The 24,675-nt window shown below is 40.4% G+C and overlaps 1 protein-coding gene across 9 annotated transcripts in view; it reads left to right on the top strand.

Moving 5' to 3' along the window:
- The window catches only part of RERE (arginine-glutamic acid dipeptide repeats), a 465,254-nt gene that overhangs the window by 326,331 nt on the left and 114,248 nt on the right, over nucleotides 1–24,675 (top strand). The window lies entirely within an intron of this gene.

Genomic DNA, 24,675 nt, shown 5'->3' with positions numbered 1-24,675 from the left:
AGGTTTGAGGTGATTCTCAAATGAGATCCTAATAATAGTACCTGATACTTCACTGCGGCTTCACAAAGCCAAGTACTGTGCATAGAAGATCTTGCTTAATCCTCACAACCCCCTCTAGGTTCTATTTTTATTTTATTTTATTTTTTTTTTGTATTTTTTGTGATGGAGTCTCACTCTGTCGCCCAGGCTGGAGTGCAGTGGCGCGATCTTGGCTCACTGCAAGCTCCGCTTCCCGGGTTCCCGCCATTCTCCTGCCTCAGCCTTCCGAGTAGCTGGGACTACAGGCGCCCACCATGCCTGGCTAATTTTTTGTATTTTTGGAAGAGACGGGGTTTCACCATGTTAGCCAGGATGGTCTTGATCTCCTGATCTCGTGATCCACCCCCCTCGGCCTCCCAAAGTGCTGGAATTACAGGCGTGAGCCACCGCGCCCGGCCTCTAGGTTCTATTATTATCACCTTTTTAGACATAAGGAAATAAGTTGAGAGAGATTAAGTCACAATTTAAGGTCATACCCGCAAGATTGGAATCTAAAAGCCGTGCTTTTGTACTTCACTGTTTCTGAGACAATGTATTTATTTTAAAGCACATGGAGGGATGGGAAGAAGCTAAACTTTTTTGCATAAACTTGTTTTTTATAAAATATACTTCAGAACATGTTAATATTTTACATGACTATGAAATGTTTTACAAGAATAATTTCTAAGAAATTAAAAGTAAAATGAAATAAATGAGGCTAATGTTACTGAGTTGGTTGCGTGACATACCATCATCATTACTCATCTGCTTTAATCCCGTTATAAACACACAGCAGCTCAAATAACAACACACTGCTGCAAACAATATGATTACTGAAACCAGTTGTCTTTCGTTCTCTTTATTTGTTGTTGTTTTTAGACTTTATTTTGGCCTTAGGCTATATCCCATGGGGCTGTATAGGAATATGAATGTATTTTAAAGTTACATGAAATAAGTCCTCTCTCTCATTACTAATGTGAAACCATTAAATCTGAAGAGGTAATGATATTTATGGAATCAATTTCTGGTATATTGATAGTCTGCATGGTTCTGTATGTGTATGTAGGCTGTTGAGTATGAGGCTGAGCACCTCTTCTGATGATTAACCAAATGTCATTTAAGCACCCCTTTGTTCTTTCTTTTTTTTTTTTCTTGAGAGGTCACTATAGTTGGAAGAGACTTTCGAGATCATCTGTCCCAGTCTCTGAATAGATAAGAATCCAAGGCGGCCAGATGACTTAAATACCGACAATCCCAAAAGCTCCTAACAGAGGGAAGAAAGTAATCCCATTCCTGATTTAGAGATCTTTTTACTACAGTTTCTACTACGCAGCTTGCTTTTGAGGAAACATGTAGATATCTGCATGATATGGCTGATTTTTATTCCTAGTATGATTAGGTTTCTTGAGTATGATATAACATTTGAGTGGTTTTGCTAGGGATACACCATTCTCTAAATAAGAGAATGTTTTTTTACATTGTCATAAATATTGTGTTTGTGTACATTCTCACTGATTTGATAGGATAGTTGTGGGGATTTTTTTGTTTGTTAGCTTTAAATACAGAATCTTATATTTTGAGCATATGATTGAGCCAGAAGGGGCCTTTGGGATTATTTTACAGATGAGAAAACTGAAACTCAGAGGTTGATGATACTACAGCCAGTAGAGGCTGTGGTAGGTTAGATATGAATGTTTGTGAATTCAGAATACCTTAAAAGTGTGTGTACAAAGAGAAAGTCCTTGATATGAACTTTTTTCTGTTGTTGTTGTTGTTCGTTATTGTTTTTTCTTGAGACAAAGTCTCGCTGTGTCACCCAGGCTGGAGTGCAGTGGCACAATCACAGCTCACTGCAGCCTTGACCTCCCAGGCGCAAGCGATCCTCCCCCTTCAGCTTCCTGAGTAGCTGTAGCTGGGATTACAGGCATGTGCCACCACACTTGGCTAATTTTTGGTTGTTTGTCTTTGAGACCATCTTGCTCTGTTGCCCAGTCTGGAGTACAGTGACACAGTCTTGGCTGACTGCAGCCTCACCGCCCAGGCTCAAGCTTTTCTCCCACCTCAGCTTCCCAAGAGCTGTAGCTGGTATTATAGGCACCCACCATCGTGCTTGACTAATTTTTTAAAAGAATATTGTTAAGATGAGATCTCACTATATTGCCCAGGCTGGTCTTGGACTCCTGGGCTCCAGTGATCCTCCTGCCTCAGACTCCCAAAGTGCTGAGATTACAGTTGTGTGTCACTGCACCTGGCCTTTTTTTAAGTTTTATTTTTTTGTAGAGACACGGTCTCACTGTGTTGCCACGGTTGATTTCGAACTCCCGGTCTCAAATGATCCTCCTGTCTCAGACTCCCAAAGTGCTAGGATTACAGGCATGGTCCACTATGTCTGGCCTGTTGTTCTCTGTATAAAAGCTGTGTGAAAAAAATTCTGCTTTCATAACTGTGCTGTCAGTTGGATTTTAAATAATGAAGATTTTGCCATATTTAATTAAATGTCTATTTTTGGCACTTTCTTGAATGTATATGATTTATTTCCCTTTTTGTTCCAAACTCTCTAAGAATTCTGTAGACCATACTTCAGTATAGAAATCATTTTGGCTACTTTTGCCCATGGTTCTTTGTGACAAGCTCCTTCTGAAGGTTTTATTAGCACTCCCAGAGATTTTTTTGTTGTACAATTTTTTATTTTTTGACACTGAAACTCTCTAGCCTGACATGGCTCAGGTGTCTTAGGTTATGTGTACATATTTTGTGATGAATTGAAAAGTTATGTGCTGTTTTAATTTTTGTACTTCACTGTTGAACTGACTCTGAAAACTTTAGTTGCAGGCGTCTTCCTAATGAAAAGTGAAGTGAATGAAAATATCCTGTGAGAGAAGTTACTGGGATTTTTACTTCCCTAGAGTAATAGAAGATTTGAGCTGTGTTAAGTAATAAGTTAAAAGGATATATACATTGTTATATAGGAAGCATTTATTGTTTTCTTAGAGTATAGCATAGATTTAAAACAAGGTTAGGCATTTATCAGTTTAGAAGACACCTGTGAATAATTAGTATATATTTCCTGCTTCCTAGGACAATACAGAAATTAAATGAAATAGGCTATATGGCCACATTAAAGTGTGTTGAACATCCAGTAGGAGTATTTAAATATGAGTACATTGAAATAAATCGTTTCATTTTTAAAACTGCAATTGCTGTAGAAAATTTTTGAGCTGTCAGTTCTTTTTTGTTTGTTTTTTTGAGACAGGATCTTGCTCTGTTGCCCAGGCTGGAGTGCAGTGGTGGATCACGGCTCACTGCAGCCTTGACGTCCTGGGCTCAAGCAATACTCCTACCTCAGCCTCCAGAGTAGCTGGTACCACAGGTGTGCGCCACCATGCCCAGCTGTTTTTTGTTTTGTTTTGTTTTGTTTTTTGTTTTTGTTTTTGTTTTGAGTCGGAGTTTCGCTCTTGTTGTCCAGGCTGGAGTGCAATGGCGCAATCTCTGCTCACTGCAACCTTCCAGGTTCCAGTGATTCTCCTGCCTCAGCCTTCCGAGTAGCTGGGATTACAGGCATGCGCCACCAAACCTGGCAAATTTTGTGTTTTTAGTAGAGACAGGGTTTTGCCATGTTGGTCAAGCTGGTCTCAAACTCCCGACCTCAGGTGATCTGCCTGCCAGGTGTGAACCACTGCGCCTGGCCCAGCTGGTTATTTTTACTTGTAGAGATGATGTCTCTCGATGTTGCCCAGAGGTATCAGTTCTTTATGACAATTATATGGACCTACTTTTGAATCTAAGCTCTGAGATTACTTATTTTGATTCTGTTTTTTCTTCATTATTAACAAAAGAGATTTCGGCCGGGCATGGTGGTTCACGTCTGTAATCCCAGCACTTTGGGAGGCTGAGGTGGGCAGATCACGAGGTCAGGAGATCAAGACCATCCTGGCTAACACGGTGAAACACTGTCTATACTAAAAAAGTACAAAAAAAAAAAAAAATTAGCCAGGCGTGGTGGCAGGCGCCTGTAGTCCCAGCTACTCAGGAGGCTGAGGCAGGGGAATGACATGAACCCAGGAGGTGGAACCTGCAGTGAGCTGAGATCCGGCCACAGCACTCCAGCCTGGGCGACAGAGCGAGACTCCGTCTAAAAAAAAAAAAAAAAGATTTCTAGTGTGTAATTTTTGAAACAACTTATTAAGGTAAGATTTATGTATAATAAACTGCTCGGTTTCAAAGTCAAAAATTTGAGGGGTTTTTTCAGATACATAAACCTGTGAAACTACTATGAAGGTCAAGATACAAAACATTTCCAATACCCCCAAAAGTTGCCTCATGGCGTCTTATTATCATTTTCGGCTTCCAGCCTCAGATAACCATTGATGCATCGTGTTTTCAATGGTTTTTTGTTTTTTTTTAAAATCCTCTTAGAGTAGTTTGCATTTCGCGGAATGTTACAGGAATGGAATCATATTGTATGACTTCTTTCAGCATAAGGATTTTGAGAGCCATCTGTGTTGTTTCATGTATCGATGGTTCATTCCCGTGTTATTGATAAGTATTTCCTTGTATGGATATGCATATTCACAATTTTTTCATATTCTTTAACCTGGTGGTGGCTATTCTAGTTGTTTATAAACTTTTGGCCATTATAAAGCAAAGTTTTTTCAACATTGTTATATGAGTCTTTATGTTGGCATTTATCTTCAGTTCTCTCAGGTAAATACTTGCTGTGGCAGGATTATTTGTATGTAGGAAGCTCTCTCAGAAACTGTCAAACTGGTTTCTTTTTTTTCTTTTTTTTTGGAGATGGAGTCTTGCTCTGTTGCCCAGGCTGGAGAGCAGTGGTGCGATCTGGGCTCGCTGCAACCTCCTCCTTCCAGGTTTAAGCAATTCTCCTGCCTCAGCCTCCTGAGTAGCTGGAACTACAGGCACGCGCCACCACTCCCAGCTAATTTTTTTTGTATTTTTCGTAGAGACGGAGTTTCACCATGTTGGCCAGGATGGTCTGGATCTCTTGAACTTGTGATCTGCCCGCCTCGGCCTCCCAAAGTGCTGGGATTACAGGCGTGAGCCACGGCGCCCGGCCTACAGGTTTCTAAAGTGGTTCCAATTTAGATTCCCATCAGTAGTGTGTTATAATTTTACCTCTTTAGCATCTTCACCAAGACTTGCTATTGTCACTTATTTTTTTAAAATTTTATCTATTTTAATGGATGTGTAGTGGGGTATCTCATTGAAGTTTTATTGGAATTTCCTAATTTAATAGGGTTGAGCATCTTTTCATGTTTTATTGCCCATTTGTTTATTTTTTTTGTGAAGCATCTGTTCAAATAATTTGTTTACTTAAAAAATTTTGTTTTATGATTTAGTTATAAGGATTTTTTGTTAATATTTCAGGTAGAAGTCCTTTGATCTATGTATTGGGAATTATTTGTCCTATACCATGACTTTTTTTCATTCTTTCAAAAAATTTTTTTTCTTTAAGGATTTTTTTTTTTTTAATATTTCAGGTAGAAGTCCTTTGATATATGTATTGGGAATTATTTGTACCATACCATGACTTTTTTTCATTCTTTTAAAAAAATTTTTTTTCTTTTTTTTTTTTTTAAGTCTCCCTGTGTCACCCAGGCTGGAGTACAGTGGAGTGATTATAGCTCACAGTAACCTCAAACTCCTGAGCTCAAGCAGTCCTCCTCCCTCAATCTCCTGAGTACCTGGGACTATAGGCTACCACACCTGGCTAATTCTTGTAGGGTTTTTGTTTGTTTGTTTCTTCTAGAGACAGGGCCTCACTGTGTTTCCCAGGCTGGTCTAGAATGTCTGGCCTCAAGTGATCTTCCCACTTCAGCTTCCCAAAATGCTGGGATTAAGACATGAACCACTGCACCTGGCCTGACTTTTTTTCCTTAATGTTGACTGTAATATATACTTATGCTGAAGCCTTATTTTCCTTTTATGGTACTACCTCTGATTACTCCAAGATTACAAAGGTTGCTTCTGTGCTTTATTCTAGAAGCTTTACTTCTTACATTTAGGTCTTCGGTTCATTTTGAATTGTAATGTGTTAATTATGGAGTGAAAACTGATTCTCGTCCACACAGATACCCGTTGTTGGAACAGTATTGGTTGGAAAAACTTTTCTCATTTGACTGTCTTGACACTGTTATTGAAAACCAGCTGCTTGTTTATGTTGGATCTTTTTCTGGATTCTATTCTGTCTCATTGATAGTTTTTAGGGCCTCTGTGTTTTGAATACTGTAGCTGTATAGGAGGTCTTAACCTCAGGGGTGGCTTTCTACTTTAAATGTGATTTTAAAGATTGCTTTGGCTATTTGAGGTAATTTCCATTTCCATGTAAATTTTAGAATCAGCCTGCTAGTTTCTAAGTTTTAAAAAGTCTGGCAGGCACGGTGGCTCATGCCTGTAATCCCAGCACTTTGGGAGGCTGAGCTGGGCGGATCACCTGAGGTAAGGAGTTTGAGACTAGCCTGGCCAACATGGTGAAACCTCGTCTCTACTAAAAATATAAAAATTAGCCAGGTGTGGTGGCACATGCCTGTGGTCTCAGCTCTTTGGGAGGCTGAGGCAGGAGAATCACTTGAACCTGGGAGGCAGAGGTTACAGTGAGCTGAAACCGTGCCATTGCATTCCAGCCTGGGCAAGAAGAGTGAAACTCTGACTCAAAAAAAATAGTAATAATAATAAATAAAAAGTCTGATGGAATTTTAATTGGGATTCTATTGAATTTATGGATCAGTTTGGGAAATACTGACATCCTAACAATATTGGATCTTCTAATCCATAAATATGATATTTCTCTATTTTTAAAGAAGTTTTCTTTGATTTTTTTGATTTAAAAAAAATCTTTTTTTAAGGGATCTTGCTATGTTGTTCAATCTGGGCTTGAAGTCCTTGGCTCTCGTGATCTCCTGCTTCAGCCTCCTAAGTAGCTGAGACTACAAGTGCATGCCACCATGCCCAGCTTTCTTTTACTTCTTACAATAAGATGTTTTGGGAATACAGATCTTACAACATTTTGTTAAATTTACTCCTGAGTATTTCCTGTTTGAGGATTCTATTGTAACTAAAATTTTAATTTCTAAATGGTCATCAATAGCATAGAAACACAATCAGTTTTTATATGTTGGCTTTTCTTGGCCCTGCTAAACATGTCATATGCAAATACAGTTTTACCTCTTCCTTTATGATCTGTGTGTTTTATTTCTTTTTTGTGCTTTATTGTACTTCCTTGGACCTCTGCTGCAATACTGAATAGAAGTGATGAGAGTGGACATTATCTTTCTAATCTTAGAAAGTTTTCAGTCATTTATTATTAAGTACAATGCAGTTTTTGTTGTATTTATTTGTTTTGAGAAAGGGTCTTGTTCTATTGCCCAGGCTGGAGTGCAGTGTAGCAGTCTTGAATCACTGCAGCCTGGACCTCGCAGACTCAAGTAATCCTCCTGTCTCAGCCTCCCGAGTAGCTAAGACTACAGGGCACGCCATCATGCCCAGCTAATTTTAAAATTTTTTGTAGAGACGGGGTCTCACTATATTGCCCAGGCTGGTCTCGAACTCCAGGACCCAAGTGATCCTCCTCAGTTTCCCCAAATGCTGAGATTATAAGCCACTGCACTTGGCCCTTTTTTTTTTTTTTTTTTTTTAAATCAAGTTAGAATGTTTTCTTATATATCCAGGTTGTTGAGGTTTTTATTATGAATGGGCATTGAATTTTGTCAGTTCCTTTTTTTTTTTTTTTCCTTCTGCATCTAATGAGATTACTATGTGATTGTTATTCTTTATTTTGTTAATATAGTGAATTACATTGATTTCAAATGTGAAGGAACTATTTGTTCCTAGGATGAATCCTGCTTGGTCACTACATACTACTGGATTCAACTTGCTAATAATTTGTTAAGGAATTTTACATTTGTGTTCATGAGGGATATTGAGTTGTAGTCTTCTTTTTTTGTAATAAGGAGTTTTGTAATAAGAACTTTGGTTTTCATATCAGAATAATACTCCCTCAGAAAATTAGTTGGGAAATAGTTTTTTCTGTTCTGTTTTCTTAAGGTGTTTATAAAGGATTGATATTATTTTCTTAATCAAATGTTTGCTAGAATTCACAGTTTAGCCATCTAAATTTTTTTATATAGAAAGTGCCTTTTTTTTTCTTTTTTCTTTTTAAGATGGACTCCACGTTGCCCAGGTTGGTCATTTGTTTCCTCTTGATCAATATAAAGATATTTCCACATTGTTGATCTTTTTAGAATTTGGTTTTATTAGTTTTTCCTATTTGTTTTATATTTCATTGGTTTCTGTTCTTTATTAATTTTTTTCTACCTATTTGGGGTTTAATTTGATCATTTTCCTCCTTGCTTTCTAAAGTGGGATGTTAAATAGCTGATTTTACCACAAATTTTGATTTGTTGTGATCCATTATTCTGTTCAAAATTTTTTTTGAGTTTTTTGGTGATTTCTTTGACCCATGAATTATTTAGTACTAAATTCCTTAACTTCCAGATACTTGGGGCTTCTCTAAGTTTTATTTTTTGGAATGTTACTGATTTCTAATTTAATTTAATTCAATGGTCAAAGAGTACTCAGTAACACCTCAGTATTTTGAAATCTTTTGAGACTTGTTTCTTGGCTCAGCTTGGTTCATGTTTCATGTGTCCTTATAATCAAGTTATACTCTGTAGTTACTAGGTGTGCTGTTATGCAGGTGTCAGTGGTTGATGTTAGTATTCATACCTTCTCTTACACTAATTTTTTTTTCACCTAGTTGTATGTTACTGAGAGATATGTATGAAAGTCTTCAATAGTGATTGTATAGGCCGGGCGCAGTGGCTCACACCTGTAATCACAGCACTTTGGGAGGCCAAGGCAGGTGGATCACGAGGTCAAGAGATCAAGAGCAGCCTGGCCAACACGGTGAAACCCCATCTCTACTAAAAATACAAAATTAGCTGGGCGTGGTGGCACGCACCTGTAGTCCCAGCTACTCAGGAGCCTGAGGCAGGAGAATTGCTTGAATCTGGGAGATGGAGGTTGTAGTGAGCCGAGATCGCGCCACTGCACTTCAGCCTGCCAATAAAGCGAGACCCTGTCTCAAAAATAAAAAATTTTTAAAAAGTGATTGTAGAGTTGGTTGTTTCTCCTTTTGATTCTGTTAATTTTTGTTTCATATATTTGAAGTTGGTTATTAAACACATGAACACTTTAAATATTTGTCTTTCTCTTTGGACCCTTTTACCTTTCTGCCGTAACCTTCTTTGTGTCTACTAATATTCTTAGTCTAGAAGTCTATTTTGTCTGATATTAATGCAGCCACTATAGTTTTCTTACACTTGTTGTCTGCATGGTATATCTCTTTACAATTTCTTACTTTGAATCTTGTTTTTTCTTTGTTTTTAAGATAACATCTCCTGTGTTCTTTAGTTGTTTCATGCCTTTTTATCCAGTTTGGCAAGCTCTGCCTTTTGTTTGGAGTGTTTAGTTTGTTTTAATTTAATGAAGATGGTTTTCAGGTTATATAAAACTTTAGCCATATGTCTTATTTTTTGAGACAGAGTTTTGCTCTTGTTGCCCAGGCTGGAGTGCAATGGCATGATCTCGGATCACCACAACCTCTGCCTCCCAGGTTCGAGTGATTCTCCTGCCTCAGCCTCCCGAGTAGCTAGGATTACAGGCATGTGGCGCCACACCCAGCTAATTCTGTATTTTTTGTAGAGATGGGATTTCTCCATATTGGTCAGGCTGGTCTCAAACTCCCGAACTCAGGTGATCCGCCCGCCTCAGCCTCCCAAAGTGCTGGTGTTACAGGCGTGAGCCACCTGATCTGGCCCACATTCTTAATAGTAGAGGCGTCATTGAAGAATCAGAGGCAGTTAATAAATATCTTATTTTCATGGCCACATGAATTACTCCTTTTGGTCCATTGGTGAACTGGCAGATAGTTCAGGACAGTTGTTCTTTGTTTGTTCATTTATGTCAACATGTATTTCTTATCTTTTCATACATAAGAAACAACTTTGTACTGCTGTAGAGGGAGAAGATGTAATAAACATGTTGGCCTCTCTCGTTAGGAAAAGAGGGATTTCTTAGTAACATTGGGTGTATTCCTTTTTGTAGGTAGCAATGATATGTTTTATTTTATTTTAATATTTCAAATGTGAATACCTATAAATGTAAAATTGTTTTGTTTGGCTGGGCACAGTGGCTCACTCCTGTAATCCCAGCACATTGGGAGGCCAAGGTGGGTGGATCACCTGAGGTTGGGAGTTCCATGCCAGCTTGGCCAACATAGTGAAACCCTGTCTCTACTAAAATTACAAAAATTAGCCAGGCGTGATGGAGGTGCCTGTAATCCCAGCTACTTGGGAGGCTGAGGCAGGAGAATGGCGTGACCTGGAGGCAGAGCTTGCAGTGAGCAGAGACAGCGCTACTGCACTCCAGCCTGGACGACAGAGCGAGACTCTATCTCAAAAAAAAAATTAATAAATAAATAAAAAGTTTTATTTGTATTTTTATGTATTAAATATAAGATTATGTTAAATATGAAGAAGTAATAGTGTTTCCCCCAGACAGATCTTGTGTGGAAATATCTCTGTGTGTGTTTCCTCATACACTGTTTGCATTAGGCTCGTCTGAACACTTGCAGCTGACATATAATTTGTAAACATCATGCTATGTAACATGTAGATGGTCTGTCTTATCCTAATGGGGTTAATTTAGCCACCTTTGAGTGTTTACATTTATTTGGCCATTTACAAAATAGGCCTTTATATTCCTACTTAGAAACTGCAGAAAAGCCCTATCGTTTAAGACTAAGGTTTTATAGAATATATCATGCCGACTTATTTTTCCTAAACTGATATTGGATTTTCTTCTTTGGGCTCAGATATCTTTCCTGGTTTCTAATAAAATTCAAATTATTTTGGTTTTTCTTTCTCAGTAATTCATTGCCATTTTCTTACCAACACTAAACATATCTATATATTCACTGTATGTAAGTAAAATTTATAATCATGCAACAAAGATTTCACCTCCGCCTGGACAGTTTTATTCCCTGAGATATGGGCATCTTTTAGACATTTGGATTAAGCTCTTTACGTATTCAACAGAGTGCATATTTGTTTGCTTATTTATGCACACCCACATCTCCTTCAACAAAGAATTCAAGGCTCCCAGCAGCTTAATAGTTTTTTCAGGGTCACAAAAATGCCTGTAATCCCAGCACTTGGGAGGCCGACGCATGATCAATGTCAGGAGACGAGACCATCCCAAATACATGGGCTAACATGGTGAAACCTGCCTCACTAAAAAAATACAAAACTAGTCATTAGTGGCGGAAGCTGTAGTCCCAGCTACTCGGGAGGCTGAGCAGTGAGAGAACCCGGGAGGAGCCATGAGCTGAGATCCGCCACTGCACTCCAGCCTGGGCGACAGAGCTGAGACCTGCCTCAAAAAAAAAAAAAGTTTTCATCTCTGATCTATAAGTATCACTATTTTTTTTTTTTTTTTTTTTTTTTGAGATGGAGTCTTGTTTGTCACCCAGGCTGGGGTGCAGTGGCCAGATCTCAGCTCTCACTGCAAGCTCCACCTCCCGGCCCCATTCTCTGCCCCTCAGCCTCCCGGTAGCTGCTGGGACTACAGGTGCCCCCCTGCCACCCCTCCCCGGCTAGTTTCTTTTGTATTTTTAGTAGAGATGGGGTTTCACCGTGTTAGCCAGGATGGTCTCGATCTCCTGACCTCGTGATCCGCCCGTCTCGGCCTCCCAAAGTGCTGGGATTACAGGCTTGAGCCACCGCACTCGGCCAAGTATCACTATTTGTTAACTATTGAGTATTAATTATTTGTGTTTTCTAACCCTAGTCTGATGCCTGATACATGGTAGAGAGATACTAAATGGTTGTTGAATGATTCAATAGAGAAATCAAGTTCAAGTTCATATCACACTTGATCATCCAGAATTTGATGTTATGAAGTTGGCACAGCAGACTATACAGATAACACTATTCTAAGGATCATTTTCATCTCTCTTTTCTAAAATATTAAGTCCATAGAATTTTTGTCAGCGATTTTTTGTTTGTTCATTATAAATGGCCTTCACTAAAGCATCTGGACCTGGATTAGCTTTGCAGTGCTTATGACTTGAATGAAATACTTCTCAGCTCCCAAATAAGGCATTGCCAGGAGGCCCTTTCGTAAGTTTTCCCTAAGCATGTGAGAGGAGCCTTTGGACATTCATTCCATACCCACACCCTTGACTTAAACGTTTCCATCCACATGAGTCGACATTAAATGGTTAATGTTTGCTGGCTTGGGTTAAGGTAAGATGGTGGGTTTTCTTGTCGTTCAGGATTTTTTATTTGTTGTTGGAAAGTCTAATGGGAAAAGTTGATATGCTCTATGATTTCTTATTATGGAAATCCAATAAATTTCAGAACAGCACCTCATATAAATCAGCCTTGACAGGCACTGTTGCCATTGTTTTATTTATGTAATAACAGGATATTGAAGTCAACAGAATGTTGTATTGTTAATTATAGCATTAGTGAGGATGCAGAAAAAGATCATGCAGTTGAGGTTTTCTGGTAGAACCAAGACCTTTTCAGCTGATTATTAGCATAATAATACATAATTTTCAACTTTTATTTTTTGTACTTTGATCAATTAGAAACATTTTGAGCTATTGTTTTGAAAATTAAGTGTTTAGGTATTCACCTTTGTGGCTTCCTTTGGGCTGAGAAATTCATAAATTCTAAAGTTCCTTGTAACAACATTTTTTTTTTTTTTTTTTGAGACAGAGTCTCGCTCTGTCGCCCAGGCTGGAGTGCAGTGACCGGATCTCAGCTCACTGCAAGCTCCGCCTCCCAGGTTTAGGCCATTCTCCTGCCTCAGCCTTCCGAGTAGCTGGGACTACAGGCGTCTGCCACCTCGCCCGGCTAGTTTTTTGTATTTTTTAGTAGAGACGGGGTTTTACCGTGTAGGCCAGGATGGTCTCGATCTCCTGACCTCGTGATCCGCCCGTCTCGGCCTCCCAAAGTGCTGGGATTACAGGCTTGAATCACTGCGCCCGGCGTAACAACATTTTAACACAAATTGCGTGATTTATTTTTTTGTATTATTATTATTTTTTTTTTTGAGATGGAGTCTTGCTCTGCCACCCAGGCTGAAGTGCAGTGGCACCATCATGGCTCACTGCAAGCTCCCCGTCCTGGGTTCACGCCATTCTCCTGCCTCAGCCTCCCAGGTACCTGGGACTACTGGCGCCCACCACCACATCCGGCCAATTTTTTTGTATTTTTATTAGACGGGGTTTCACCATGTTAGCCAGGATTGTCTCGATCTCCTGACCTCAAGTGATCCTCCCGCCTCGGCCTCCCAAAGTGCTAGGATTACAGGCGTGAGCCACCGTGCCCAGCCTATTTTTTTGTCTCATTTGAATGAAGTGGCTTTTAAAATTTAGTACATTGTTTCTTTTTAGATAATCTGTAGCTTTTTTTTTTTTTTTTTTTTGAGACTGAGTCTGGCTCTGTCGCCCAGGCTGGAGTGCAGTGGCCGGATCTCAGCTCACTGCAAGCTCCGCCTCCCGGGTTTACGCCATTCGCCTGCCTCAGCCTCCGGAGTAGCTGGGACCACAGGCGCCCCCACCTCGCCCGGCTAGTTTTTTGTATTTTTTAGTAGAGACGGGGTTTCACCGTGTTAGCCAGGATGGTCTCGATCTCCTGACCTTGTGATCCGCCCGTCTCAGCCTCCCAAAGTGCTGGGATTACAGGCTTGAGCCACCGCACCCGGCTAATCTGTAGCTTTATTTAAAGTCAAACTTTACACCCCACTTTGTTCTTTTCCCTAAACATGAGAGAGAGCATTAGCTAAGCTTCTCTGGGGTGGATGGGGAGATAAAAGGTCACTTACATGAGCAGCCTCTGGTAATGGTACCTTCCCTACTTACTGTAATGGAAAAGGCTTGACACAGACTCTCTTCGTTGGCTTTAGTCCTAATGCAGCCCTCCACAGCTGTGGTTCTGACTTCGCGTGCCTCTTACCCACTCTTACGTTTCTTAAGCCATTCCTTTCTTCTTTTCTTTATATAACAGCTTTATTAGGATATCATTCACCCATTCAGAGTGTACAATTTTATGACTTTTAGTATATTCACGGAGTTGTGCAACTATCAACACAGTCTATTTTAGAAAACCTTCATCAACCCAAAAAGGAACCTTATTCCTATTAGCAATCACTCCCCATTTTCATTTCCCAACCCTAGGCAACCAGTCATCTGCTTTTTGTCTCTGTAGATATGCCTATTCTGGACTTTGCATATAAATGGCATCTATAATAAGTGGCCTTTGTGACTGCTTTCTTTTGGTGTCATCCATGTTGTGGTATTAGCCATTTTTATATATTACCATTTTATTTATCCTCCTGTTCTGCTTTGTCTGTCATTTAAAATGTGGCACCTGCCCTAAGCAACACTCCTCAGGTCTGATCAACATAAGGTGACCTGGGGATACCCCTCAGTTATCCTAAAAGCTCATCTTCTCAGTGCAGTCTCAGCTTATAAGAATGTGTGCTCATCATATTTTTTTTTAGTCCTATGCTGTAGTCTTGTTTCATTTTTCCTTGTATATTTGCATTTGATAAGCCATTTCTTTCCCACCCTGAGCTTTTCCACTGAATTTTGAGCCAGTCATAGGACCATAAATTCATCACTATTAATTTTATTTTTTAGGTGTCAACTATTGGTCAGCTTCCTGATTTTATTCATAAAAACGATAAAATTGAAATGTATTTGTTGTTTATTTATATGCTAGGCAAAAGTTTAAGTGCTTTTTATGAATGAATTCGTTTAATCTTTATAACAATTCTATGAGGCAAGTGTGGTTATCGTCTAAAAATAATAAGCACACTTACTTATATACACAATATTTATATACATAACTATTTAAACTTGGCTTAAATTGAGGCCAGTACCTTATAGCGTCTTCTTGAAATGTCTGGTTAATTAGACTGGGCGTGGTGGCTCACGCCTGTAATCCCAGCACTTTGGGAGGCCAAGGCAGGCAGATCACGAGGTCAAGAGATTGAGACCATCCTATCCAACATGGTGAAACTCCGTCTCTACTAAAAATACAAAGATTAGCTGGGCATGGTGGCACGTGCCTGTAGTCCCAGCTACTCGGGAGGCTGAGGCAGGAGAATCTCTTGAACCCGGGAGGTGGAGGTTGCAGTGAGCCGAGATTGCGCCACTGCACTCCAGCCTGGCGACAGAGCGAGACCCCGTCTCAAAAAGAAAAAAAGAAAGAAATGTCTGGTTAGTCTGTAATTTGGAGGATTTGCTGTTCATCCAATCAGAAATCCTTCATGCCACAGCTTTTCCTGCATCTCCTTCCTGTTTCCTAGGCGCTCAGCAGGGACTGAGGAATGTGATCCGGCTTTTACTTTTGTTTGGCACAAGTTAGAAAGTTCATTTACTCCTTTAAGAAACTTCTTTATCAGGTGATATTTTTCCATGTTAAAGAGTGGTAAAATGTTTTGAGATATATGTGGTATTTATAAAAACATCCACTTACCATTTGATAGTTAGAATTTTAACATATTTGAGCCTATATTAAGTATTAATAACACAATGTCTTTAGCAAATTGATAAAAGCATTTTGCCTTTTTACATTTAAAAAGAGGCTTAGGCTGGGTGCGGTGGCTCATGCCTGTAATCCCAGCACTTTGGGAGGCTGAGGCAGGTGGATCACCTTAGGTCAGGAGTTCAAGACCAGTCTGGCCAATATGGTGAAACCCTGTCTCTACTAAAAATACAAAAATTAGCCAAGCATGGTATTGCATGCCTGTAATCCCAGCTACTCGGGAGACCGAGGCAGGAGAATCACTTGAACCCGGGAGGTAGAGGTTGCAGTGAGCCAAGATCATGCCACTGCACTCTGGCCTGGACAACAGAGCAAGACTCCCATCTAAAAAAAAAAATTGCCGGGCCTGGTGGCTCAGGCCTGTAATCCCAGCATTTTGGGAGGCTGTGGCGGGCAGATCACGAGGTCAGGAGTTCAGGATGTGCCTGGCTAACATGGTGAAACCCCATCTCTACTAAAAATACAAAAATTAGCTGGGCGTGGTGGTGCACACCTGTAATCCCAGCCACTCAGGAGGCAGGAGAATTGCTTGAACCTGGGAGGTGGAGGTTGCATTGAGCCAGATGACATCACTGCACTCCAGCTGAGGCAACAGAGTGAGACTCTGTCTTTAAAAAAAAAAAAAAGCTTTAATAAAATCATACTCTTTTTTTTATTTGGTGATTAACATGTTTGAGTTTCTGCGACCCTTGTGGGGAGGGTATTTGATGAGAATCTAAGTGAACACTTCATTGTTAGAGCAAATCAGGCCCATGAGTTTCAGAAGGGCTCATGTATTAGTTCTGCAGTATACTACAAATTTCTAAAATTTATAATATTTGTCGTAGTATTCATTTCCTATGTTTTGGAAATATACCTCAGAATGCTTTTTTACAACTCTCTTAAATAATTTTTTATCCCCAATTTTTGAAGGTTAGTGTATTTGTTTCCTGTGGCTTCTGTAACAAATTTCCCAAACTTGGTGGCTTAAACGACAGAGAGGTGTTCTCTCACAGTTCTGGAAGCCAGAAATCTGACATCAAGTTGTCAGTGGGGAACCCCTCTGGCTCCTCCGGGCAGAGTCCACTCTTTGCCTCTTGCACCTTCTGGTGGCTGTTTGCATATTTTGGCTGTGGCCCTATCTTTCTCTGCTCATCTTCACGCTGCCTTCTCTTCTGTGTGCCTGTGTCTTCTCCAATCTTGGTTTCTCTACCACCTCTCTTTTATAAGTACTTGTCATTGGAGTTAGGGCCCACCTAAGTAATCTCGAATCATCTCCTTTGTTTTAAAATCCTTAGCACATCTGCAAAGACCCTTTTCCCAAATAAGGTCACGTTCATAGGTTCCAGGGATTTGATGTATATATCTTCTGGTGGTCATTTTTTGGCCTACCACAGTTAAAATGACTATTATATAAAATATTACTAAAATATATTACTTATTTTGAAATGTTAAAAAAAGTTCATTATTTATTATTATTTTATTATTTTTCCGTCTGTTGTGACTTGCTTATTTTTATTTATTTATTTTAAATTATTTTTTTGTAGAGACAGGGTCTCACTGTGTTGTCCTGGCTGGTCTCAAACTCTTGACCTCAAGAAGTCCTCCTGCCTTGGCCTCTGAAAGTGCTGGGATTACAGGTGTGAGCCACCTTGCCCGGCTGTTAATGACTTTTTTAAAGTGTGGACTTTCTGATATTGAGAATATATAAAAATATTTCTAGTAGTGGCTATGATATTTCTGTAACGTGAGGACATTTGAGTTATAAAATAAGGAGTATTTGGCTTCCTTATGCAAAGAATATATTTATTTAGATAACAAAATTGTCATGTATAACTGTCACATTAATTGATATGTTCTGACCTCCCAGGTTGCCCAGTGTTTCTTCTCAGCCACTACCCTAGCCCCTCAAAACTGGGTCCAGCCTGCCCCAGTCCTAGCCTGGGCCTGATAGAGTAGGGAAGGTATTGCTCGCTAGTGACCCTTGTGGGAAGTTGTGTTGTTTTAATATTGGTCTTTGACCTGGCCTGGGACAAACCCAGGTGATCCTTGAAGCTGTAGCTTTTTCAAGTCTCTGGTGTCTGTTTTAGCTTCAGTTCCACAGCCCTGCCCAGAGCCCAGCCCCACTGGACTCTGACAACCTGTGTTGTCCTGGCCAGCCTGTCCTCCAGAATCTTAGATGTTTCCCCCTTACCCAGCGACTTGCTGGGGTTCATAGATAATGACACTGTGGTGCCCCCCTCCTGTCCTTCCTGCTCCCCTATTTGTTGGATGGCCTACCTTCTCCCCACACCCAGTATTTGTTGGGCTGTGTATTGCAGCTGCTGCAGCACTCTGGAGTACTAGTTATCCCAGCATTCTTAGGAAAACTGGCTCTTCTCCTCCTTTTCTTCTTTCTTTACTTTTTTTCTTCCATTTTAGAAATGAAGAGGAATACATTTTCATATCTTTACCTTTACTTGATGCCTCTGAGTGATCATTACTGGTGTCTGTTAACAAAAGAATGCAACTGTTAGAGTTTGAGCTCTTTGGTTTGCATAATAGTTGCCAAATTTTTGTGTCTCCCACAGTCAGGCTGTCTGCTGCTCCTCTTCTCTTTTGAAATCATACAGTCTTTCTGATTTTTTCTTTTGAGACCTGTTATTAGATTGGGAAAGCTAGAATTGTGAGGTAGCTAAGTGTCTAAGGCTCAGAGTCGGGGCTTCCTGGCTCTCCAGGGCCTTGGCTTAGGGACACTGTTTTGGTTGCCCAGAGGCTTTTTGCTTATTTCTTAGTTACTAAAGCTGTGTTCTTGGCTGAAGTTTTTAGATAAAAGTGCAGTCGCTCAGATATTTTCCCAGCTCTGGAGCTTTATATGCATCAGTGTATGCCTCTCTGGTCTTCGTTGTTCCATAACTTCATTATCATTGCCAGAAATATTAAGTGGACTGTTGTTTGCATAACCTTAGAATCACTCATCACAAAGCACTGAGATTCAGATTGCTGAGCCCTTGGACTGGGGGCAATTATTTCTGTACCTCAATTCTACTAAGTAGGATTTAAAGGAGTTACTATAGGCCGGGCGCGGTGGCTCAAGCCTGTAATCCCAGCACTTTGGGAGGCCGAGACGGGCGGATCACGAGGTCAGGAGATCGAGACCATCCTGGCTAACACAGTGAAACCCCGTCTCTACTAAAAAATACAAAAAAAAAAACTAGCCGGGCGAGGTGACGGGCGCCTGTAGTCCCAGCTACTCGGGAGGCTGAGGCAGGAGAATGGCGTAAACCCGGGAGGCAGAGCTTGCAGTGAGCTGAGATCCGGCCACTGCACTCCAGCCTAGGCGACAGAGCGAGACTCCCTCTCAAAAAAAAAAAAGATAATAAAATAAAATAAAATAAAGGAGTTACTATAAATGTTTCTTAATACTGATGTAACTGGTCTTGATTTTTGTGTTTTTGTGTGAAAGCCTTTCACACATACTTTCTAGGTCAATTTAGCATGTATGAATAGGTTCACTAGTGCCTACGTGAGGTGGTTAGACCTGTGGTTTTTATGTCATCCTCCAGCCTTCTGCCCAGTTTCATGTCACATATTTTTTTCTGTTTTCAAGGCTGTGAGGGTGCCAGGAGTAAGTGAAAACATGTTTTAGTTTCCAGTTGTGGTCCTGAACCATTTCCACTTGTGGCCAGACATAGGTCTTTCTCAGCTGACAAATAATTATTGAGAAAAGCAGCATAAACAGTCTAGGTTCACGGATATGCCAGTAACTTTTCTCCCTGTGGCGAGAGTTACACTCATTGTGGGTCCTCAAACTGAGTCTTCTTAGTAGGTTATTGACTGCGTTCTGTGGAGTCCTCCTGCCCCAGCGAGCAGCCTACACCCTCCGCACCCTCCCTTTTTACTATTCTGTGGCTGATCTCGCATTTATAAAAAAGGAAGTCGGGCTGTAGACATGTTAACTATGTAAATGATTAATTATCCATAATTGCATTTAAAGACCTGTGGCATAAACTTCAGCTTTCACAGAGACTTGAAAATTAAGAGGCACAACCTTAATCCCTAAAGTGTAAGTGAAGCCTGTGCAGGAGCCATTCATTGAGTGTTTGGCCTGGGGAATGTGGCTTAATTCAATGGTTATATTGTTTGTTTTTTTATTTTTCTAAATTAATGTATTAACATTATTACCATTTGTTTATTCCTTTTTAGAAGAATATTCTATAATATTTTGCCTTTTAAAAAGTCTTTGTAAAGTGAAGGAATGTTGAAAACTGGGAAGTTCCAAAAATGACCTACCTCAGCCTCTTCTGTGACAGTGAAAGAAGCGAAGGACGCAGGTCCGCCCTGCCTAGTGTAGCCTGTTCATTCTCTCCGGAGGCTCCTGGTTTCTCCAGGTCCCAAGAGATCACCAAGTTCTCTGTTGCTTGCCTTCTTGTTCTCATCTTTCATCCTACCCTGTTTTGTAGAACAGGATTCATTCCTGTTGGGCTCCACAGTTTGTTCTCTTTCTTTAGCACTGGGGTGGGGAGTCAAAGCCTGTGCTGCTGAAGGTGGGTTTCCTCGTGTCATCCTGTGGTAGTGAGAGACACTCTCTGCCCTGAGGTCTTGGGCCTTCACTCCTCTCCCTGTGTTGCTTCCCTTCTCAGTTGGCTGTCCTCTGGAGCATTTCCTCCTGTCAGTGGTGACCTCCAAGAAAGGCACTCTATTCTCCCTTTCTACCATGGAGAAAACACTGAGGTTTAGTGAGACCATTAATTTGCCTAATATCACACAGCTTGTGCCAGAGCTAATGTTTGAATCAAAGCCAGAGCCAGGCCAGGAGCTGTGGCTCACACCTGTAATCCCAGCACTTTGGGGTGCCGAGGTGGGAGGATTGTTTGAGACTAGCCTGGGCAACACAGCGAAGACACAATATATGAGTTTTTAAATTTAAATTAAAAGCGCAAGCCAGAGCCAGGAACCCTATCCTGCTTAGGTTTCAGCTTTGGAGAACTCCTGAACTTGTGCTTTTGGTACCAGTACCTCCTGAGGCCCTTCTTGGTGTTGGTGTTTGTGTGAAGACAGTGTCAGATAGAGCCTTAAAATAGAATAGACAGAGGGTCAAAATTGGTGAAGAGTTCAGAGTTTGGTTTGGTTTGTGTTTTCAAAATAGCTTACCTTCCTCAGTTGAAGGGCAGCATTTGATGCTTACTTGCTAATCTATCCTGGCTGAGGCTCCTTTCTGGGGGTCTCTTAGAAGACCTTCAAAAACACCACAGCCAGGAGACTGTGACCTGCTAATTTCCAGGCATAATATTATGTGGGAACTAATTGCAAATGAGATATATGGCAGTGCTGTATCAGCCCAAGGAAATTCAGTTATAAGGGAGATGTTACCTAGATATATTACTGCCAATTTTTACTATAATAATAATACTGCTTATTTCTCCTAGAATAGTGTTTTTTATTTGGTTGTTGCTGTTCATAAAGCATAGGCAAGTCAATCATATTACACTGGTTGTTGATTTTCAAAACCTACTCTGTGAATGCATTTTAGATTTTCCAGACTGAGCAAATGTTATCCCCATCAGCTTTCATTTAGCACTTTGAGTGTGTTCATGGATGGCGGGTTTTTTGTTAGTTTGTTTACATGTGTGTCTTTCCTCTTTTCCGAACTGCTGGCTCCCTCCTTTCCTCCACCCACCCTCATCCCCCAGCCCCAAGTTAAGAAAAGACAGTGTGCTTGCTTTGTCATTGCAGCCGAAAAAGTCCCTGTGCCCATTGCTCCCACCAGATTGCCTGTCCTAAACTGCCCCAGTAGCAACATTCTAGGGTAGGGACATCTTCCTAAAACATAGGTTTATGTTAGAATCTTCTTGCTACTACTTGCTAGGGAAGTGGCCTAGAGAAACGTACTGAACCTCTCGATTTCATTTCCTCATTTTTAGTACTCTTGCCATGGAAGAGAGGCATGTGGAATGATGAAATCATAAAGACCTAACACAGTTCCTAGCACGCTGTGCACTGCTCAGCAAATGTTGCGACCCCCTCCTTTCTTCCATGTGACTCCAGGGGCTGGCACATAATTCCTGCAACATTGTAGTTTCAGAAAGTGATGGAAAGAGGGAGGGAAGGTTGGTTCAATAACTGTATATTTCCTTCTGAAAATTAACTGGACCTTTCTCTCAAACCCTACCCTTTGCAGTTAAATTCTTTATCTTTTCCATTATCCCTGAATTTTGCTCCCATAAGACCATTCGGACAAATTTTAGCCTCTCTGGTACCTAATAGCATTATTTGAAATGATAGTGGCCAAATAAAAATAAACATTGTGCTCTTAGTTTCAAGTCTAGTTTTTTTTAACATTTATGTGTTTCATATGTTTGGCACTAGGTCATCGATGACAGAGGTATAAATGAAATGTATTCATATTTGTGAATTATGGTTATAAGAAATTTTTTTCTTTCTTTGTTTTTTTTTTTTTTTTTTTTTTTTTGAGACAGAGTCTCACTCTTTTTGCCCAGGCTAGAGTGCAGTGGCGTGATCACGGCTAACTGCAACCTCCACCTCCCGGGTTCAAGGGATTCTTCTGCCTCAGCCTCCTGAGTAGCTGGGATTACAGGCGCACGCCACCACGCCCAGCTAGTTTTTATATTTCTTTTTAGTAGAGATGGGGTTTCACTATGTTGGCCAGGCTGGTCTCAAACTCCTGACCTCAAGTGACCTGCCCATCTTGGCCTCTCAAAATGTTGGGATTACAGGTTTACAGGTGTGAGCCACCACACCCAGCCAAGAATTTTTTTTTTTTTTTTTTTTTTTAAGACAGAGTCTTGCTGTGTCACCCAGGCTAGAGTGCAGTGGCGCCATCTTGGCTCACTTCAACCTCCGCCTCCCAGGTTCAAGCAATTCTTCTGCCTCAGCCGCCCAAGTAGCTGGGATTACAAGTATGTGCCACCATGCCTGGCTAATTTTTGTATTTTTGGTAGAGACGGGGTTTTACCATGTTGGCCAGGCTGGTCTCGAACTCCTGACCTCAGGTGATCCGCCCATCTCAGCCTCCCAAAGTGCTAGGATTACAGGTGTAAGCCACCGCGCCTGGCCAAGAAATTTTTAAACTTTGTTTTGAACATATTTCAGCAAGGTCTTTCTCACTTATCTTAATAGTTGAAATAATTAATTAAAACTATATGAAGAATTTTAAGATTTATTCCAAATCCTTCCTTTTTTCCTTTTTCAGTTATTTTGACAGTTTATTGTGATATATAAACAGGTATTTTGTATAACAAAATACTTTGATGTGTGATATTGTTCTTAGTGGACTGGAATTATTTAATTAGCCTGAATGCAGTCAAACTTAAGTAGGCTTTTTATATAGTTATTATAATGGCTGTATTTGAAAAGTATGCTTTGGCGTAGTAGAAACTGCCAGATGCAATGCCATTTGATCTAAAAAGGTCACAGGAAAAGGGACATTTAAATTAAGTTATAAATTACAATTGAAGAACAATATTTTGATGTGTGAGACCAGAGATGTCAGAGCAGGGAGGTGTAATTCATGGGTTCATTATAGAACAGAGGTGCCTGACAGCTGAGCCATGCCAAAAGGAAAATTTATTTGCAACCTCACGCAGACAGAAAATGGTAGCTGAGAAGCCAGAATAGAAACTTGAAACCTTGTGGTAATACGCAGAGTTTATGCTAATAAGACTGCCTGAGACCTAGAGATGTTTAATGACTGCTGTAATATTAATGAGGTGCTTGGACATGTGCACATTTTCAATCTTATTAAAATTAAGGCCTCATCCTTGCTCTATAAAATAACACACTTTAAAACCATGCATTAAGGTGGATTCCCCCACCTCTGCCCAACATACAGATCTGCTGGAATTTCAGAATTGTTTAGGCAAGAGAGTTAAAGCTTTAAACAAGATTTTTATCCATGGTAGCTTTGAGGAAGGATATAATTTAATGTTTACAGCAATCCATGAGAGAAGTTCAATCATGAGTTAATTAAACTGTAGGCCGTCATTAAGTATTATTTATTCTTTCGAGAAGCTTGCCAGTAAAGCACTTATATATATTAAATTATAGAAAGTAATAAGCATGGAATAATTTGTCAGGCAGAGTGAGAGTAGCAGATTTAACTTGGGCAATTATGCAGAAATGTTTTTCTTGTAGCATGATCCTTTCCTTCTGCTAATCAGGAGGAGGTCAGAGGCTGTAGTAAGACAATTGCAGATGTGTAGTGACTAGTGGCATTGTTGGCTCAATTGAACCTCTTGTTTGAATAGTGTTAGGTGAGAGCCATGTATCTGAAGTATTACTCCCCATGATGATATCACTGTACAGCTTACAGCTATTTTACATTTCAGAGTATCTTGACACATTTTGTCTCATTTAGCACTTTCCATTGTTCTGTGACACAGCTGAGGGCTGGTGGTGTTAGGCCCATTTAACAGATGAAAACCTCAACTCAGCTGGTTTGGGACAGGGCTCTTGGCAAGAATCTGTCACTTGCCTCACATCCTGTGTATTTTCACTAGGCTGCAGAAGGTATTGACAAGTTGATAATTTATTGTAGCACATAGAGTTAGTTACTGAGAGTTTTTTATGCAACTAGCTAAATATATCCAGTTACTGTGGCACAGTGTCTTTGGCTTTGGATGAATCAGTGCAGTGGTTGCTTTTGTTATAGTGGAGCCAAATGAAGTGTTTGTTATTCAGAAGTTACTATTGTTTTTAGCACTAGAATCCCCTACGAAGTCCACTTTGCATAGTTCATGCATGCCTGTCTTTGCACACCACCGTATCCCTCCCCATTGCTAGCCTTCAGAGTTGCTTGGTGTAACTCTTGGTTGAATGAATGGAAGCAAAGAGAATATGGTGTGAGCAGCCTGCCTCTGAGGCTGGAATGTCCTGCTAGATCTCAAGCACACCAAGGACTTCTGCTGCAGAAGGTGTGGCAGAAGAGGGCTAGACACCACATAGGGAAAGAGTTCACTTACGTTTCTTCTTTCACAGTGAACAATCAAAAACGAAGGAAAGATCACATCTCAGAGGATTCCATGGAGCACACCCAGAGACC

This window comes from Papio anubis, chromosome 1 (genome assembly GCF_008728515.1).
Source record: "Papio anubis isolate 15944 chromosome 1, Panubis1.0, whole genome shotgun sequence".
NCBI classification, from domain to species: domain Eukaryota; kingdom Metazoa; phylum Chordata; class Mammalia; order Primates; family Cercopithecidae; genus Papio; species Papio anubis.
This window is presented reverse-complemented; position numbering and strand designations above follow the sequence as displayed.